Genomic DNA, 17,085 nt, shown 5'->3' on the forward strand with positions numbered 1-17,085 from the left:
TGGTGCTGAGCGCCAAGGGCATCAGTTCCTTCAGTGTGGGCCTTTCTACAGTTTGCATGGCTTCTGTACAGCAGGTGATTAGGTTCTACAAGTAATAGTCCCTGGGAACAAGGATAAAGTAAATGGAAGTTTTATGACCTAGCCTAGGAAATTATATAACATGGTTTTTACTCTCTTTTAGTGGTGGAGACTGTCACAAAAGTCTGCTCAGGTTCGAGAAGGGACATAATCCTCACCACTTCATCACAACAGTTTTGATGTCTCACTGTAAGAAGTGCATTAAAATGATAGGGCATATTTTGTATTTGAAACATATAATTACATAGTGATTTAATGATTCACTCCTATCTCAAAACCCATTTTATTTGTTAAAATATTAACATTTGAAGGAATGTTATACGTGATGACAGTACAAAGAAAAGCATCATCGCAACTCTAAAGGTAAGTCAGGGATGTGAATGTGTTTGGATACACACACACACACACACAATAAGTTCCATAATGACAAATGTCAAGAAGACATGCTAACTTTAATTTCTAGAAAACATTCAAGATGTTATGTAGAATGAAAATAAAAATTAGGATCTATTTGAGTGAAAATGTGTTATTTTAAGCTTAGTTAATATGTTGTTAACTTGAATTATGCTACCACTTTCTTGAACACTTGTTCAATATATAGAAATATGTAGCATTAACTACGGTTAACATTTCCTGCATTGTGTATTTTGGTTTGTATTTTATGTAAATGCTATGAAACCAGAATAACTATTATACAAAAGTTAGGCAACTACTTCATTACAGAATTAAGTACTCATTTAGGTTTATTGTTCTCAGAAAGTGAATACAATTCAATATTATTTTTATTTACAGAATATAATGATAAGTAAATATGATGCAGTAACATTAGTCCGTAGCAGATCTAGACTGAACAGAAATATACAAATTATTCCTCTCCATCTTCCACATTTGGATGATTAAAAAATAATTGCATCTCATTACTGTGCGAACCAGACATAAGGAAACCACAATTCAATTTATGATAGCATATGCATTCACTAGTGAAATTAAAATTATGGTCAACAATGTATAGATTTGGTATATTAAAAATTAATTCCATCTTGTGTAACTTCCTAAGTGTAGAATTTCACAATATAAGAGAAGCTTTATATAAGTGACAAAAGCTATGAAATGCATTTTTCACATTTTAATTACAATTCACATGTCTGTATCTCCTGCTGTGATGTTTTGTTAAAAAGACATCTCATTTGTGAAACTGCCAGTATAGAAACTGACAGATGGCAAGACCAGTTTCCAACCTGCTTAAGTACTGGTTTAATATGGTTTAGATTATTTTATTATCATTGTCTATTTTTTACTATATATCTAAATAGCAAAGAGTACTATTTCAATTTTGTTATAGCTCATCTATTGTTATAATTAGATCTATTTATATGATTCCCATAGATTTAATGTTACTGTTTCAGGTTTTATCAATATACTATTTTAAGATATAATTTAACTGATGATTTCTCTAAAAAAATGTGTCAAGTTCTATTTATTTTAATGAAATGCCTACAAACACATAGATGCCTGGGGACAGTCATGATAGGACAACTCAAATGTCCAATGAAAAAAACCTCTTTGATAGATGAAACTCATAGACATCAACAAATGAACCATTAATTGGGTTAAATATTTTTTTAATATTGCAATCAGAACAAAACAAGTATTCAAACATGAAAATTACCTCATATGAAGATAAGAAAGCCTGAGATTATTTTCCATAAGATCTCATCAATCACATTTGGAAATAGAAACAAAGATAAGGAAATTATATGCCAGTAAAAGTCTCTACTGGTGAATCTGCTTATAAAGACTCCTTTGGTTTCATGTTGATAAACATTTTTTAATACAATTGATCCTCCTTAAATAATTGAGAGATGTCTCAGAGAACATCCTTGTTGGTCTCAGTTCTCCTTGCCTTCTGGCACCTCAACTTTTCAGCTCTCTAAATTGGATAGTCTCTTCTGGAAATTAAGGATTTCTACAGTTTCTGGTAAGTGATGCCTCTCCAAATACTCTGCTTTCCATCCAGTCAGCCCATTAAATGGGCTTAGATTGCTTTGTAAACCTGGGATATGGTAGCCCAGTGACAAGGACAGTGACTTACTTTCACCTTAATAGTCTTGCAACCACATCTGCCCCATGGGCTGAATCCTTGGTGTCTGTGTAGTTCCTAGATCAAAGACAGCTCATGCAGCGAGTGTTTTGACGCAGTCCTCTGGGCATAGCTTCTGGCGAGGATTCCTCTCTGAAATCCTGGGCAGTTGACCTGCCTGGCCTGTTAGTTTCCTCTATAGAACAAGGGCAGTGATAGATCCTGCTGTCCTGTCACCAGGCAGAATTTCTGTTGCAAAAAGACAGTTTACCAAGTTATATGAGCCACTACCAGATTTCTTACAAAAAAAAAAAAAAAAAATCTATTTTAATGTTTTTTCTACTAGTGCCCTGTCTACCTGACAGGTTGCCCCAATTTAGAGTTTGCCATGTTAAAACAGTTTTTCCTGCACTCTCTGGAACCCAAACTACCGTTGAATCAGTCCTCTCTTCAGTCCCAATTTCTCCTCCAGTCCTTGGTGTTGAATTCAGTGCAAATTCCAGTCTGAATCTCCATTAAAGGCTCTTATTGCTTTAAGGTACCCATAATGCCACCTTAATTTTATAACAGTTGTCACAAAAAGACATGGAAAAAATTCTAAATGTTAATTCCATATTCAAAAAAGTTTTCATTGTATTTCTTTTATTCTATCAGGCTAAAGCAAAGGGGAGAAATGGTCATGATTTAACTTTCTTCATAATGATTGGATAATCATGGTAGAATATGAAGTGAAAGAATGATAAAATAACTAGGACATAAAAAATGCAACTTTAAATTTGTTTTCTGAGACTTCGTCTACAAACATTGTTTGCAAATGTTTTACAGTTAATTCATTTTCTGAAACATTGTATGATTTTTATTATAGCTATAGGGTTGGAAAGAAAAATTATCTCCTTTACTTTCCTAGGCACTTATTTTACTTTATAGGTACCACTACTGAAAATTTATAATTTGGCTTTTCACTTCAGTGGGAAATCAGTGCACATAAGGGGCACATATGTAATTGGCAACCTAAATTTTCTGCTTTCATCAAATGGTACAATGCCAAATCGTCATTGAACTTGCCAGTTAAATACACTTGGGAACCAAACAGCAGAAAGCATAAGAGATGAAAATGAACAAATTGGAAAGAGTCATTAACTTTCTGTTTTCCTATCACAACAAAAATTGTATCATGAAAATGCAGCAAAGTGGGAAATCCTACATGAAACATTAAACAATCATAAAAGAGAATAATTCATATACTTAACATCTGAAATGTTGTTCATTATAATTTATAAATAGGGTTCCTAGTACAGATTTTTTCAACAAAATATGAAAGTGAAAATGAACCAACTTTTCAGAAGTGTATTTTAGGTTACATATTTCCATATGTCTTACTGGTCGATTGTATATGAATTTATTTGGCAAGCAAAATTATTATAAAATTAAGCAAGAAATGTTGGCTTTATTTAATACTTTAATAAATCAAAGCAATTGACAAATTTTCATGGTTCTCACTAATTAGAATCCAGTTGAGAGTGTGAAAATTACAATCAGTTGTGGCTACCAAAAGTGTCTTTGAAATATCTAGCCTAATGCATAATTTTGAACTATACAGAGTGATTATAAATTGTCATTATTGGTGATAAATGAATAGGAAACTGAAATAATAAAACCACCAAATACTTGATTGAGCATCATCTTTAAAGGGGAAAACCTTTTTTCTTAAATGCCTATTTTTAGCTCTTAAATAAACCATATACTTGTTTCTTAGGTTCAAAGTTTAGATCAGGACTATCCCTTTTACAAAATGTCCTTTTTGCAGTGATAGCAGGATTCCTTTTGTAAGGACTTTGGGGAAAAGTTTCCTAACTTTTTTCATCTACAAATCCAAGTAGTAAAGGCTTTTTAAATCCTTGTGCTCGTTGTGCTCAGTTGTTCAGTTGTGCCCAATTCTCTGCCACCCCATGGGCTGTAGCCCACAAGGCTCCTCTGCTCATGGAATTTTCCAGGCAAGAAAACTGGAGTGGTTTGCCATTTCCTACTCCAGGAGATCTTCCCGACCCAGGGGTCTAACCCGCTTCTCTTGCATCTCCTGCCTTGGCAGGTGGATTCTTTACCTGCAGTGCCACCTGGGAGACCCTAAAAAAAAAAACGGACGTTTTTGTAAACTGGTATTGCACTAGAAAAAAGGAGAGAAGCAGAAGGAAAACGAAGAGAGACTGTGGATCAGCTAATTTCATAGTTACTGAAAGCTATAAAGAAACTGTAAGACTTAACTAAGTCAGGTGTTCTGAGTGGGAGGTGGTACAGACAGCAGTGTAAGGCAGACGGAGTTCCAGCTGCATCACTTAATTTGTATATGACCAAAGGTTAACTACCTACCCTCCCCAAACCTGATTTTCCTGATCTTTATAATTGAAGGAAGGGTAATAGGTTTTTCACAGGGCCTACACACATTAAATGTCAATGACCTTTGTTAGTATATCTGTTTAACAGTGCTTGATCAAAGGAGCTCTCATGCCCTGGATTTTTATGTTATTGATGTATTTGTCTACTGGCCCCAACTTTGCTGCCCTTTCTTGATTATATGCTTAAGTCACTTGTAATGGATTCTAAACTCTTTGTATGAGATGTGGGAGAATTAGGGAAAAAGAAAATTGATGGTAAAGGTAAAATAAATGGAGAATATATTATGAACCAGCACACTTCCAAAACCCAAGGAATGCAGCAATGGCCATGCTGTTGTTGGTTAGTCACTAAATCATGTCAGACTCTTTGATACCCCATGGACTGTAGCCTGGCAGGCTCCTCTGCCTATGGTCATAGCTACTAATAAAGAGAGAAGATATAATAACCGAGTTGTCAAACATAGCCTTCTAGATGCTCTTAAGTTCCTTGTGGCACATTTATGATAAAAAGTTTCCCACAGTTGTCACCCCAAAGCGAGGTTGTCCCCATATCAAAATACACATCGACCACTAATACTCATTCAAAAAGTACAATTTGCTTTTACACTCAATATATCCACATTTCACAAGTCAGAGTGTGACCAAATTATTTATAATGTGTGCATGTACACACACACACACACACACACACACACACACTCTCTTGAAAAAAGCATAGATTGCTTGGTTCTTGGAAGCAGTTTGCCAATACAGTAGACCACCAGATCACAAAATCATGTAATCTGAGCAGGAGTCTAGTTAGTGTCAGGTGTACAAACTCAACACTGGGAATGCATTTGCTATCTAGAAATAGTCCTACAAGCCACCAGAATTGGCTAAAAAAATGTTTCCAACACACACACACACACACACACACAGAGTTAAATGCATTCCCTCTGCTGTGTTGCCTCCTGCTAAAGACATAAATATACAGGAGTGGAGATAAAGAGGGATGAATGGGAGAGTTCAGGACTCAGGGCAAATCTAAAAGGAAATGAAGCAGTGCAATAGGAGAGAGGATCAAGGGAAAATAAATTAGGTAAGCAACAGCATCATGCATCAGAAGTCTTCTCCATCACTAAACTGGCAAAATTTCTTCAGAGGGCCATCAGTCAAATGATGTCAAAATGGTAACTGGTTTTGTTTGTAATCCCCGTGTTGTCGAGGACCATCTGTGTAACAACACAAGTTCCACTCCAGGTCACAGTCCCAATGCTTTCATTATCCTACAGACCAGTTGATGACTGTAAATATTTGCTGGGAGATATCATGGGCTTAGAGTAAGGAAGTCAGGTTTCTTTCCTTGCTGTCTTTGAGGGAGAGACGTGTCAGAATGTGAATAGGCTGTGTGAGAAGGAAAAGAGGACGAAGAACCTCACAATTATTATATCGGTGGTTTGGAGAGAAAATATACAGTGCATTTTCACTATTAAAGCGTCCTCTTCGCAGAGCTTCAGATTTCCTCCCTTCCCCAGTTTTGACCTGCCAGTGCACTTGGACTCTTTGCATGCACGAAGATGGGCTAAGAAGAAAGCCAAGTCAGCATGGTCTGATACGGCTACCCCTAAAACGAAAACTCAGCAACCGGGCAGCACTGGGTGTGCGCGCGTTAATGCGTGAGTATGCATGCGTGGTAACCCGCGGACGCAGTTGGCCGGGCGCCGCCCTCGGAGCCCCCGCCCCCACCCCCCCGGCCCCGGTCTAACCCCTCCCCCAACCCCGACCTTATAAAGGCAGCGCTCGCCGCCGCCCTCCTCACAGTCTGAGAGCGCGGCCTGCCAGAGAGGTGGCTCCCTCGTTCCCCCACTCAGTCACACTCCGCGCACTCACACACTTGGAAGCGCCTCCCCACGTCCCTCCCCTGCCCTCCTCTTGCTCTGCTCTTCTCTCTCTCACCACAAATAGTCGCCGACCGACTGCCAATCCGCCTCTCTCTCCCTCTCTCCACAACATGACTGACTGGGAAGCGGTGGCTCAGGCAGAGCAGCTCTGCTGGCGCGGGCAGGAGGAGCAGGAGGATTATTAAATAACGCAGCTCTACTCTATACAACTGGGAGTAGAGAGAAGGAGCCCAACATCCGAGAAGGGGAGGGAGGGCAGAGGAAGGGGACCGGGAAAGACAGTCCCGTGCCCCGAAGACATAAATCCCCGAGTGCCCGGGAGGAGCCTAACAAGCGGCGCGGAGCCCTCAAGGTAGTAACGCCCCCAGTGCCCCCGCACCCGGCGGGTCGCGCTTCGCGTCGCCGCGACACTGGGGTCGGCCCCGGGCGGACGCGGGGAGGACCGCCCGGCAGGTGACGGCGCCGTGCCCGGGCCGCCCCGGGGCAGCCCCCGCCCAGGCCCGGGGCGCCGGCCATGGGCCAGGCGTGTGCGGCGCGGAGACCTGGCCTGGCGGGCGGGGTGGGAGGGAGGCGGAAGGGCTCGCTCGTCGCGGTCCCGCGACTCTCCGCGCGCTGCGTGGCCTTTTCCTCCGCGCTCCTGAGCCCTCGGATCACCGCGGCTGCGGTCGCCGCTCCGGGGCGGTGAGGAGCGCGGCCGGTCGAGGAGGCAAGAGTTGGAGCAGCTCGGGGCCGCTCCCCTCCTTCGCCACTCTCGTCCCGCAGGTAGAGGCGTCCGGGCAGCGCTGGCCCCGGGGACTGCGGGAGCCCGGGTGGGGGCGGTGGCGGGGAGGGGGAAGGGGAAAGGGGGCGGGGAGCCCGGGGCTCCTGGTGGAGCCGCAGTGCCGGAACCTGGACGGCCCCTTGCCTTCGCCCTCTCGTCCTCCGGCGCTGGCTTCCTGGATTGGAGGCGAGACCCTCACCAGCGGCGGCAGGAACAGCAGCGACTTAGTGTGAACAAATTGCTTTGTGGTGGCGCATCCAGGGCTCTAGGGAGGGGTGTGTTTGTGTGTGTGTGTGTTTTCGCGCTCTGGATTAATCAAAGCGTTGGTTAACCTGGAGAGAAAATCAGTCCCGAGCTGAAACCGCAGGTGTCCCCTTGCTCCGCCTTCCCCCACCTTCTGGGTTGTGTCCCGGGGACTCGTACACTCAGTGCTGTCAGGGGCAGGGTTGCGCGATGGGGTGATGGAGGGATTTGTGAATGGTGCTGCTTTGCGCGTGGAGGCTGAGCCTTGCTGATGTAAAGGAGGAGGGATCCAGAGTGAGAAGAAAGGCTATTTATGGCAAAGAGTTGTGAAATTTCTCGGGGTTTCCTTCCGTGTTTCCTGAGCTTCTCTGTCTCCCTCTCCTCCTCTATCTCAATTCCTCTCTGCCCTCCTCTTTCTCAGAATTAGAAGCAATTCTGCTTTCCATTCCATCCCCACCCCCTTTCTCGTGGGACCTTGAATATGAGATGAAGGAAGTCAGAAAATCACTTGCCATTTTACAGGTAGAAAAAAACATGCTTTTTACAAGTTACTGATCCTTTGCCTTTTATGTGTGTGTGTACTTATCAGGTCTCTTGCCTCTTCAGGCCACCAATAATACAGACAAAACATCTACTTGGTTTCAACAGCTTTCATTTCTAATATCTTTACAGTTGAATACCTTCCCACAGATATCGAACACATTTATACCCCTAAGAAAGGCTGTTAACATAATGTGCACACATTTTACCATAAAACTGGTTTTATTAAAAGCCTTGGGGAAGAAAGAGAAGCAGACAGCTAGGTGCGTTTGTATTGATTATTGCTAATTAGAATTAAAATTAGCTATTAAGAAAAGACCTAAAATACTTTTAGTCTAGTCCACAACACAATTAGTTTGTTTCAGTTTCTTTTCCTGTTTGCTTTATAACAGACAAAAATTCCAGACGTACCGTGAAGCTTAGAGAGGTGCCTTAGAATAGTGTATACCAACTGCGTTTTAGCAAATTTATGTTTGTTCTATGAAAAATGTGTGTTTTCATAGAACCATCTACTGCGTTGTAACTGATATAGTAGGATAGTGTCCTTATTATTTTGAATTTGGCTGTCTCTAAGCAGCTGTCAAGCACAATGTTTTTAAAACATTGAAATTCTATGTTGTAACAACCAGTTCAATAATTTCAGGAAGAAAGAGAACTGACCAACTTACTGTCAGAGTGATTTGTTTTCATTTAGTATTAATTAAGGAGCTCCTTTTTTGATCAAAACATGCCAACTGTTGATGTTTTCTTCCAGTGTGAAAGTAGCTTTCCTTAGTAGTTCTGTTTGTTTTGAAGACAAAGCAGTTAAAGATTTATTTGATTTGATTAGATTTGTATTGGTTTAAAATACATTTTTAACACTGGAGCATGTGTAGTTTTATATATTACATTAAAACATGAACTGAGCGCCCTGGCTCTGAGAGTTGTTAACTTTCTTGAATCATTGGAATGTAGAAGTAATGGGGAATTTTAAAAGGTACTTGATGGGCTATATTATTGTAGTCATACTTATTAAATAGTCTTACTTATTAATATTTTTTTGACACCATCAGAGAATTAGCAACTTTATTATTTAATGATGCATTTTTATACTATAGAATGTTGATTAACGTCGTGAAGTTGAAAATGAAAAAAATGTATATAATATAGATGTTGGCCTCCTTATTGCATTTTATTATGCAACATAGTATTCATAATAAAGAGCCTATCGTGTGCAAGGCACTATCTAGGTATTGTGGAGGAATGTAAGACTTCTTTGCTTCCTGCCCTTCAGGAGCTTACTCTCCAGTTGGGGAAAGTCCGATGTTCATGCTTGAACAGTTAACAAACCTTGACAATAAGAGATTGCATGTCTAATGAAGACTGCAGGAGTTCAGAGCATGACAATAACATTTCATACTGAATTTTGTTTGAAAAGGCTTCTAGGGTAGGTAAGACTTCGTTGGTTTTGATCTTAACGGATAAATAGGATTAGTGACTTGTGGATAAGAATATAAAATGTAAAATGCAAGTCTCCTTAAATTGTAGAAAAGAGCAAAAGATATGAGAAAGATAAGTTTGTTTGAAATAGCTTTTGATATTGTAAAGTGGTTGAATTTGTTGTACAAAGTACAGGGTGAGTCTGTTTTTGATGTACAACATTCTGTACACTGTGTTTTTGGAATTAGTTGTAAATATTTCTGTGCCTAAGAAGACAAGTTTTTTATCTTGCTTTTTAGTGAAAAATATATTCTCTCTATATTAGAAAAATATGTAAGTAGAGAATGCTTACCCTAAATATTTAAATATACCATGTCACACTAAAGTGTTGAATTTTGGAATGTACATGAAGTGAGGTGTTCAAGTTATATCCTTAATCAACTCTCCTTAGATTTGGTCTAAAGAAAAGAGGATGAGATATGTAAAATAACAACTGTATAAATAATGAGCAGTCATTGAATGCTTAATATTTTATTCATATAAAATGTATACCTTATTAACATATTTTCTATCATATTTTGTTTTAAAGTTGTTAGAATGCACTTGCATAATAGTTAATCTATCCTTACATTATTTTCATGAATATATAGCTATGATGTAGGACCTGTGGGAATAATTTTAGAGTTGTAACAGTTTAAAAAATGTTTTAACTATCTTTTGGTAAATATATTGTATTACTAATAAGATTGTGCTCTGTTTATAAGAGTGCGTTTTTAACTGAGTTACGTGTTCTTTATATATTTATTTGTTTTTATACAAACACAAAACTGTTTAGAATGCATTCCTCCATTTTAAGAACACAAGAGGTAAGATCTGAATTGACATTGAGCCTGTCTAATCAATATGACACTCCAGAAGTATTTTATGGTGATAGTAAGGAAATAGTACAAATATTAGATATGACTTTCAGTAAATAACAGAATAGAATTACTTTCAGTTTAGTTGAATTAAAAGATATATATATATATATATATTTTGTTGACAGTGAATAGATAAGTCATTACTGAAATGAAAATCCTATTAAATCACCAATTTCTATTCATGCAGGAATGGGATGATTTCCAATGTAGTCAAAGTACAGACCAGCATATCTGTTAATTGGTCTCTTTTGAGTTTGGTTTTGGACAATATGTCACAGGTGTATCACTTTGATAATGTAATCTCTCCCATTGTATGACTGACAGCTTTTGCATGATTTCCCTACTGGATAGTGACAAAATCTATTTGCTGTATATTGAGGACATATGCTTTTATCAGCAATATAATCTTCACTATGTGAGAGTGTCATTTAACAATAAAACATGAATTCTGCAGTGGGAGAAGCAGAGAGAAAAGATGAGGAGATTGATGAAAGACACTAACAAAGGAAACATACTTCAAAAGGTAGCTTAAATATAATATAAAAATGTAAAGCTGACCAGTTTAATCTGCAGTTGATACAGTACCAGGATATTGTTATCAGTTCTTACTTTAAATGACTATATTTCATTTTAAGCTATTTTCGTGGCTAAACAAAATGTCAAAAAAAAAAAAAAGCGGTGCTTGAAAATGTTTCCTAAGGTATGTGGTATTATATTACAATTAAAAGAAATTCTGCTTGGACCTTTGACAGATAGTTTGTTGTTTGGAAAATTCTTGGCTCTATATTTAGACTAACTTAAAAATATACTTTTTGTTTTTTAATTATTTACACTGTAATAACAATTTAAAAATTTTGATTAAACTTATTACAATTCTTGAACACTGTAGCTGTGTTCTGATACTAAATAAAATCTAAAGGTCATTTATAAGGAAACATTCTGTTATCTAATGGCAAATTCTTAACCTAGAGTGGTAATTCTCAAAATGTGGTTCCCTGGACAATAGCATGAGTGAACTTGTTAAAATGCAATTCCGTTAAATGATTGAATCAGAAACTCTGCATTGGGGTTTCCTGTGTGATTCTTGGGCTTCCCAGGTGGTGCTAGTTGTAAAGAACCTGCCTGCCAATGCAGGGGACATAAGAGACACAGGTTCAGTCCCTGGGTTGGGACGATCCCCTGGAGATGGGCAGCTTAACCCACTGCAGTGTTCTTGCCTGGAGAATCCCATGGACAGTGGAGCCTGGCATGCTGTGGTCCATAGTGTCTCAAAGAGTTGGACATGAGTGAAGCAACTAAGCATGCACACACGTGTGATTCTTCTATTAAAGTTTGAGAACCACTAACTTAGAGTATTTTATAGTGATATTTGAAGGCCATGTCTTCCACCTATTTTATATCTAAATACTTTCCTCAACTGGTAGAGATAACTATGCTTTGACTGTTTAGACCTAGAAAGTATTGTACTCTCCATCAGAAGAATTTCATCTTAATTGAGCTTTTTCCTTTTTAAAAAAAATTAAATGACTTTGTAACTCCTTCTTGTTGATTAGGGAAGCAGTACATCAGTGTAGAATTTAACTGGACAATAATGAGCTCAGGCTGATCTTATTGGTAGTCATTTATAAAGAAAAAAATATGCACAGTGTACAAAGGTTGACAGTCTTTAGTTTTGTTGACTCTTATGTGATATTTTTGGTCTTGGCATTTATAATCATTTTCTCTGTATAAGATTACAGTTATTTTAGCTGCACAATAATAGCTTCACAAGTGTGTAATGTTCTCTCAAATGTTCTTACTGCTGAAAGAATTTTAGATTACATCTGTACGTCTTTCAAGATAAAGATAATGCGTTCAAATCCTATATCTCTCTTAGTATCCTTCTCCCTTTCTTCTTCCTCCGTCCTGGCCCCCCACCCCCAGGACTCCTCCACCCCTGCCTTTCAGATACAAGTTCAATCAGCCCTTCCCAAAGGAAACCTTCCTTGGCCTTCTTTGCTGTATCAGTGTCCCTTATATATATTGCTTTAGTTCCATGTTCTTCTTCCTTATGGTACTCATTGCAATTTAATTTTATGTGTATTTGTGTGTTTGGTTCAGTGTCATCAAGAATTAACAATGGCCAACACATAAATATTGAGTAATTGTATGCCTTCATTCTAAGGATATTTTATGTTTTTCCAAAGACTGACTGTTTACAAAAGTATTTTAAAGGGAGTCCCTAGACTATATGAAAATATGGGTGTTGTTTTTCTTTCTATTTTGCAAACGATGAGATGTTTGTTAACAACAGCAGCAATGACTATCATGTGCTGAGCACTTCTTCCATGACACTTATATTTGTTATGCCATGCAGTTCTCCTAACATTATACAGTTTTGTGCATATTTTAGAGATGAGGAAACTGAGGCTCTGTTCTGTGAGCTGCCAAACTACTTATACCAAATATTCATACTTTATTATAATAATTTATAAATTATGAAATCAGTAGATAGAAGGTGTGGACTGTATTCAGTCCTTATTCCTGTTTTAACTCTGGGCCCAGCAATAGCTGTTCATTATTCACCCTGTTGCTCCTGTCTTCCGTGATGGCTGTTGTTGCTTCTTGGGTGATTGCAATAAGTGATGGAGAACTTGTAAGGCTGATATTCCCATCTTTTTATTACTCTTTTCAGTACTGATATATTTTGCCCTCAGTGCCATAATTCTTTTGCCCCAACTAGTCAGAATCTCCCAAATTATTAGTGGAAATTTAAGATGTAACCGAGTATAGTTTTAAGAATGAGTGCCTATATGTGGAGAATGGTCAAACATTAGATATTCTCCATATTTGGAAATATACAGCATATCTTTTGGCAAGGTACACACAGAGATTTCAATACTTTGCTCAAGCAAAACTGATATTTTGGGCAGCCTGTTAATGCAACTTGTCTCCCAAGAGAAAAAAAATTACTTGTCAGTTTAGTTTCTTTTGACTTTTAATCTTCAACTTATTTACTTAAATATGGCTTTAATCAGTGTTCAGATGTTTGAAGCAAAGTAAATATTTTGAAGTATTTATGTATTATTCTGTAGAAGTCCATGGTCAGCATTACATTTGCTTTTTCTGAAGCTGTCTGCTAGATTCATGGACAGAGTTATATATTTCATAATGTGTTTAAGTCAGTCAATAACATGGATAAAAATAGCTGCATAATAACAAAAAGAAAAAAAAAAGATTGGTTGTTTTACTGAGTATCTCACTTAAGGCCTGTTTTGTAGCTTTTTGTCAGAATCTGTTTCTGCCACTGGAATTGTTTACCAGAGCCCTCAGCCATGCCCCTGATTTATGAGCAGTTCTTCTATGGAGTGGAAAGCTTGGCATCTAGTCCGAGACCTTAGGACTTAATATCAAGCCACCCTTGATGTCCAGCTCTAATGTTATAGCATATTTTTAGTAATGCTTCTTTCTTACAACTGAAACTGATTTCTCAGTTAATATTTCCCCTGCATCTTGGTAACTTACTCAGTATCACCATTTCTCATAGCATTTGAGCACAAACTTTCTTTGACAGAGCCTTCTTTATTTCTTAAGGATTGGGTTTATGCCTGTGAAACCACTTCATTTCCTGAGCTCTTTCATCTGCCAGCAGACTCTCCCCTGCCTTGTCCCCAGTAACTACTTTTCCTGGACTTCTAAAACTTTCCAACTCTAAGAGGTATGCTTCATTCCCAGTACCCACTCTTAGACCTTCATGATGCCAACCTCTTATGGCATATTGTTGTTGTTCTGTTGCTAAATCATGTCCAACTCTCTGTGACCCCATGGATGCAGCATGCCAGGTTCCTCTGTCCTTCACTGTCTCCCAGAGTGGCCCAGTTTCATGCCCATTGAGTTGGTGATGCTATCTAACCATCTCATCCTCTGCCACCTCCTTCTTCTTTTGCCTTCAGTCTTTATGAGCATCAGGGTCTTTTTCAATGAGTTGGCTCTTTGCATCAGATGGCCCAAGTACTGGAACTTTAGCTTCAGCATCAGTCCTTCCAATGAATATTCAGGATTGATTTCCTTTAGGACTGACTGGTTTGATCTCCTTGCTGTCTAAGGGACTCTCAAGAGTATTCTCCAGCACCACAATAGGAAAGCATCATTTCTTTGGCTCTCAATCTTTTTAATGGTCCAACTCTCATATCCATACGTGACTACTGGAAAAACCTTTGCTTTGAATATGTGGACTTTTGTCAGTAAAATGGTGGCAGGTTTTTAATACGCTGTCTAGGTTTGTCCTAGTTTTCCTTCCAAGGAGCAAGTGTCTTTTAATTTCATGGCTGCAGTTACTGTCCGCAGTGATTTTGGATCCCAAGAAAATAAAATCTGTTACTGCTTTCACTTTTCCTCCTTCTGTATGGCTCCACCCCCAGATATAGGTTGGTTGGACTTCTTGGAAGTATTTATAGCTGGGGTTGTATTGTGCTTTCCAGACTGAAGGGCAAGTCTAGTTCCAGGTTCTGATCATCACCAGATTGCTTCATTTTGCTACATGTTATCTTCTGTGTGGCTGTGTCCCACTATAGTGCTAACTCATTCATCATCATTGACAGCAAACATTTTGTAAATGCTTATTATGTATGTCAGTCTGTTTCAAAAAGGATGTACCGCCTGTGGTTCTTTAATCCACATAAATGGAATACAGATTCTTCCCTTTCTGGTTTGTTTCTGTAATTCTAAGTCAGTTGTTTATTTCAAGATGACCTGGCTTTTCTTCATTCTGCTTTATAACCTTATTTGAATATAATATAGTGGGAATGTCAGACAGCTGAAGAAAGAAAGATGGTGTGATGCCTTCTCTAATTTTCCCTGTTTGTTAATGAAAACTAGAGGTATTCCTGTGTTCAGGAAGTGTTTGGTAAGCCAGGTATATTGCCTTAATTCAACTTCCTTATCAACCAAATTCAGACTGCTACTGCTGCTAAGTCACTTAAGTCGTATCCGACTCTGTGCGACCCCATAGACGGCAGCCCACCAGGCTCCGCTGTCCCTGGGATTCTCCAGGCAAGAACACTGGAGTGGGTTGCTGTTTCCTTCTCCAATGCATGAAAAGTGAAAAGTGAAAGTGAAGTCGCTCAGTCGTGCCTGACCCTTAGCGACCCCATGGACTGCAGCCTACCAGGCTCCTCCGTCCATGGGATTTTCCAGGCAAATTCAGACTAGCATGTCATATTTCTTATGTATCTGTTCACTGCAGTTAGGTTTTTCCTGGAAAGTTAAATACTATGATTCTGTTAGTGAGTTGTTATTGCTTTTGTTTGTGGCTTTTTTTCCTTTCGTTGTTTTTTGCTTGATTTTGGCAGTAGCAGTAATTGATACATCATAAACCAGTGTAAGATTTACAAATAAAACCAAACAAGTATAAAAACATGGCAGAAACAAATGCAGATATAGGCTTTGACATTCTGGTCAATTCTTTCTCAACTATTTTTATTTGTTTGATTGTTTTTGTTATTTATAGATATACAAATTACCAGAGCATTAAGTCATTAAGTCTGAATATATGAAATGTGTTTAGTGAGTACTCTTTAATATAAAGTATTATTTAGTACATTCAGGAAAAACTTGAAAGACATCATATGAAGCTTAAGAAAAGGAAAAACATACTTCTATATAAAAATCAAGTTCAATATTAGAAATGCAGACTAAGAGTAACTTATTTCATGTAAAGTTTTGAAATGTCTTACTGAAGCAACAGTTAGAACTGGACATGGAACAACAGACTGGTTCCAAATAGGAAAAGGAGTACCTCAAGGCTGTATATTGTCACCCTGCTTATTTAACTTATATGCAGAGTACATCATGAGAAACGCTGGGCTGGAAGAAGCTCAAGCTGGAATCAAGATTGCCGGGAGAAACATCAATAACCTCAGATATGCAGATGACACCACCCTAATGGCAGAAAGTGAAGAGGAACTAAAGAGCCTCATGATGAAAGTGAAAGAGGAGAGTGAAAAAGTTGGCTTAAAGCTCAACATTCAGAAAACTAAGATCATGGCATCTGGTCCCATCACTTCATGGCAAAAAATAGATGGGGAAACAGTGGAAACAGTGTCAGACTTTATTTTTTTGGGCTCCAAAATCATTGCAGATGGTGATTGCAGCCATGAAATTAAAAGACGCTTACTCCTTGGAAGGAAAGTTATGACCAACCTAGACAGCATATTAAAAAGCAGAGACATTACTTTGCCAACAAAGGTCTGTCTAGTCAAGGCTATGGTTTTTCCAGTAGTCATGTATGATGCAAGAGTTGGACTATAAAGAAAGCTGAGCACCAAAGAATTGATGCTTTTGAACTGTGGTGTTGGAGAAGACTCTTGAGAGTCCCTTGGACTGCAAGGAGATTCAACCAGTCCATCCTAAAGGAGACCAGTCCTGGGTGTTCATTGGAAGGACTGATGCTGAAGCTGAAACTCCAATACTTTGGCCACCTGATGTGGAGAGCTGACTCATTTGAAAAGACCCTGATGCTGGGAAAGATTGAGGGCAGGAGGAGAAGGGGACAACAGAGGATGAGATAGTTGGATGGCATCACTGACTCGATGGATATGGGTTTGGGTGAACTCTGGGAGTTGGTGATGGACAGGGAGGCTTGGTGTGCTGCGGTTCATGGGTTGCAAAGAGTCAGACACGATTGAGCGACTGAACTGATAATAAAACCAATGGGTCAGTATACTAGAATTCCTAAATTTTCAGAGGAATGCTACCTACTTGGCAGATAGCTCAAGATCAGAGTTATTTGATT

At 38.9% G+C, this 17,085-nt stretch overlaps 1 protein-coding gene across 2 annotated transcripts in view; it reads left to right on the plus strand.

Moving 5' to 3' along the window:
* The first annotated feature begins 6,353 nt into the window (after positions 1 to 6,353).
* Positions 6,354 to 17,085, plus strand: part of CCSER1 (coiled-coil serine rich protein 1) — a 1,463,256-nt gene continuing 1,452,524 nt past the window's right edge. For both annotated transcript variants that reach the window (XM_055587653.1, XM_055587652.1), the window contains exon 1: positions 6,354 to 6,783. The gene's annotated coding sequence lies outside the window, so the exon portion shown is untranslated. The remainder of the gene's footprint in view (positions 6,784 to 17,085) is intronic.

This window comes from Bubalus kerabau, chromosome 7 (genome assembly GCF_029407905.1).
Source record: "Bubalus kerabau isolate K-KA32 ecotype Philippines breed swamp buffalo chromosome 7, PCC_UOA_SB_1v2, whole genome shotgun sequence".
Classification (NCBI taxonomy): domain Eukaryota; kingdom Metazoa; phylum Chordata; class Mammalia; order Artiodactyla; family Bovidae; genus Bubalus; species Bubalus kerabau.